The sequence below is a fragment of the Malania oleifera genome, chromosome 1 (genome assembly GCF_029873635.1).
Source record: "Malania oleifera isolate guangnan ecotype guangnan chromosome 1, ASM2987363v1, whole genome shotgun sequence".
In the NCBI taxonomy this organism is placed as follows: domain Eukaryota; kingdom Viridiplantae; phylum Streptophyta; class Magnoliopsida; order Santalales; family Ximeniaceae; genus Malania; species Malania oleifera.
This window is the reverse complement of record NC_080417.1, coordinates 63,748,494-63,752,330: the sequence shown is the minus strand read 5'-3', so window position 1 is coordinate 63,752,330 and position 3,837 is coordinate 63,748,494. Positions and strand designations below refer to the sequence as shown.

The window sequence follows — 3,837 nt, the reverse complement described above, 5'->3', positions numbered from 1 at the left end:
GTTGACCAAGAGACCTTGAGGGGCGACTAGGTCGAGTTCCTAAGATTTACTGAAGCTCGAGATCCTGTACGACTCGACCATCAACTCGACCAGCAAGACCCTAAGGCATGACATAGTTGAAGACATTGAAGATTTGAATTCTTGATTTCTCGTAAGTCTCGACCGCAATGCACACAAAGGAAGTAGGGGAGTGACTTTATCCACAGTGATGATCTGTTGTGTGATATTTGCTGCAAACTTTCCTAAACTATGAAACAAACCTTGTAAACCCTAGAGCCTATAAGTATTTGCTATGAACACGAACTCTGGGTTCCTCTTTGGTCGGTCTTAGGTTAGTGACAAACTTAAGATGACATTGAGAACCAAGTTTGATTAGGAGTAGTGTAGATTTCTAGATTGTGCAAGGTGTATTCGAAGGTCTGTGACAACCGGTGGAGCTCTTGTGTTTTCCAGTATATATTACATGATCGTTCATTTTTATTTTCTAGAATTTTTGACAGACGTTATGAATGCAAGGGAAGATATTTTTACATATTTTCTATTTTCTGCTTTCATTTACTGTTTTCATTTATTATTTGGTTGGTGATGATGTTTAGTGACAATATTAGCACCTCTATTGCTTTAGTCAGGTACACGTATTAGGCTACAGTCTCCCATGGTGGTTCTCATGATCATTTGTGATAAAGTATACTCTAGTTCCTGACCGTGCTCTGGACGCCTGGTGCACCCTTGTTGCTCTATGCCATCGAACGGCTCATTGGATTGTTTAGCCGGGTTCTGGGTAGTTTAGTATGGTATACTCACTGAACTTAGATTATGCAAAACAACATCCTAAACTATACTCATGTCTAAACATTGATTTGTAAAAGTAGGGTTAACTTAGATTTACTTGCTTTCATTAACCGCTTTCTAGTAGTTGGTTAGATTTCACTCATTGAAAAATACCACCTTTTACTTCTTTTTTATACAAGGCTATAGTAAACTAATTTGGAAGTAGCTTAATAATTGTGCTTTAAGTTCCTGATGATCGACACCCGAATTCCCCACTTTCCACTAAATTTGGGATTGTTTGGTAGTATAAATTTTAATCTTAAGTAGTTAAGGACCCAAGCCTTGGCGAGCCTACCAAATTTTGGCACCATTGATGGGGACTTGGTTGTGGTTATAAGCCAACTTCCACTTTACACTATTGTTGCCTTGTTTTTTTTGTTTGCTCTCCTCTTATTTTCATGTTTCTTTCTTTATTTTCTTTTTTGTTTATTTTCTCCAAAGTCTTGATTTTAGGTGCTTCAATTGTGTATGTTTGGTTTGCGCTCTCAGGTCCCTGAGATAGTTCTTATAAATCCTGAGATTGAAAGATCTCGTAGGTCTATTAGGAAGCTTACTTGTAATCTAGAGATCATTGAGTGGTCTAAGCCAAAAGTTATGGGGGAACGAAACCCACAAGTTTCCATTGATCAACTCCTAAAATCCCATGCTCCTCACCTACCTCTGGTGGGAGAGCAACCACTTTGGCCGCTTAGGGACTACTTTGTGCCTAATGCATACACATCACTGTTCTGCATCTAATTCCAAGATGTTCAGGTGGCACAATTCGAGATTAAGACTTCAATCATCTCAATGCTGCCCAACGTTCATGGGAACCCCACCAAAAATCCTTATCAGTATTTGGATGAGTTCTTGGAGATTTGCTCCGCCATCCGCATACCTAATTTTAGTGATGACGCTCTTCGTCTTAGACACTTTCCATTCTCTCTGAAGGATAAGGACAAATATTGGCTAACGTCCTTAAAGACGCACTTGGTGACCAATTGGGCCACCATGCAGCATGAATTCCTAAAAAATTACTTCTCAGTTGGGAAAACTAACCAGCTACGAAGGACAATCACAAGTTTCACATAGATGGATGGGGAACTTTTCTTTGAGACCTGGGAGCGTTTCAGGGACCTACTTTGTTAATGCCCACATCATCAGGTTCCTAAGTGGAAATTTGTTCAAACATTTTTTGAAGGGTTAGCCAAGAGGGATAGATCCATGGTAGATGCCTCGTGCAGAGGTACTTTCCTCATAAAGCACAATAATGAAGCATGGATTCTCTTCGAGAATCTTGCACAAAATTATCATCAGCACACTGTTGCTACTCATAGAATCCCTAATCCATCAACCTCTATACCTAAGCAAGTTTATGAGTTGGCTACAAGCCAAGACTTAGCCCCAAACTTGAAAACCATATCCCAAAAGCTTGATTAGTTCTTGTCTCTACACTAGCAATTGCATTCGATGGTTTTTGCAGAGGTATATGCGACTTGTTCTGATCCTTCACATCTATGCTATAATTGCCAACACACACTTGCCTAGCCTGAGAGTGTGCAGGAGGAGGTGAGGGCCACCCACAATTGGTGTGATAGACTATCAAACTAGTCCTATTCCAATATTTATCGTCATAGGTGGAAACAACATCCCAACCTCCCCTCGAGACCACAAGCTTTAGGATTTCAAGGCCAAAGGCCTCAAACATTAACTAATGCTCCACCCTCACACCTGTATCAGACTTCTCAAAATTCTCCCACGCTTTTCCTCTGGCCATCATCATTTTTAGCAACCTGAATATGATTCCTTTCAGAAGTCAGTACTGAAAATCCTACAGAGCATTGAGGTTGATCATCATGAAAATCAACAATTACTTCACTCTCTCCCAGTCCATAAAGAAGTTGGAAGCCACCATGGGGCAATCAACTACTTCATTGTGTAGGAGAAACGAAGGTATGTTGCTAAGGCAGTCTCAGGTAAACCCTAAGGGTCAATACGGATTGGAGCATGAACCCACGGTGGAGCATTCATCGCAGAAAGGACAAGCCCAGTCTATAACCACTCTCCGAAGTGGTAGGAAGATAAACAACAGAGTTGAGGAAAAGACAAATCAAGAGAAGGGTAAGGAGAAGACGAGGGATGAACTGAAAAAAGAATTATGTGCCCCTCCCTTACCTAATTCAGTGGCTGACACAAGGACACCTACCTTTCCAAAGAATGGAGAACCTCCTTATTACATTCCGGTAGTTCCTTACCCTGTGGTTCTCGAGACACCCTTTAAGTCTAAGAAAGAGATCACCAGTGAGTCCATCATGGACACGTTCAAATAAGTTAAGTTCAACATCTCTCTTTTAGATTCCATTAAACAAGTACCTGCTTATGTAGAGTTCCTCAAGGATTTGTGCATGGAAAAGCGAAAATCAAGGGTGCATATGAACAAACAAGTGCGGCTAACCGAGCATGTGGGCTCAATAGTACTTGGGCACCTCCCTCCTAAGCTAAAAGATCCTGACACACCAACTATTTCATGCATGATTGGTAATTACGTGATCGACATGGCTCTTTTGGACTTAGGAACAAGTGTGAACCTTCTCCCATCCTCAGTTTTTAAGTAATTCAACTTTGGAGAGTTGAAACCTACCCCAGTCACACTGAGCTTTGCCGACCGATCAGTAAAGAAACCTAGGGGTGTGGTTGAGGACATATTGATCAAGTTTGAAGACTTCTACTATCCTGTTAACTTCATGGTCCTGGATATGGAACCCACTAACCAAACGAAGAAACATACTCGTATCATAGGCGCATTCAATGCTGGTCAGAAATTATGGATGTGACTTTTGGTAATATGCAGCTCCATCTAAACGTATTCCATGTCGCTTAGCATTAAATTGATTACGTCCAAGATGTGGATGTCAACATGATTGATGAATGTGTTGAAGACATGGCCCCCTTAATCTTATGAAGGAACCCTTTAGTGGAAATACTTCAACCTAAGAGCAGCCCTCTGTCTGATCTGGAAGACTCGTA

The 3,837-nt window shown here is 41.0% G+C and overlaps 1 non-coding gene across 1 annotated transcript; it reads right to left on the bottom strand.

Annotated features, from left to right (window-relative positions):
• Positions 1-1,870: 1,870 nt before the first annotated feature.
• On the bottom strand, positions 1,871-1,976 carry LOC131147316 (small nucleolar RNA R71). The gene has a single exon (XR_009134706.1). It is a non-coding gene; the product is annotated as a small nucleolar RNA R71 (small nucleolar RNA).
• Positions 1,977-3,837: the final 1,861 nt, after the last annotated feature.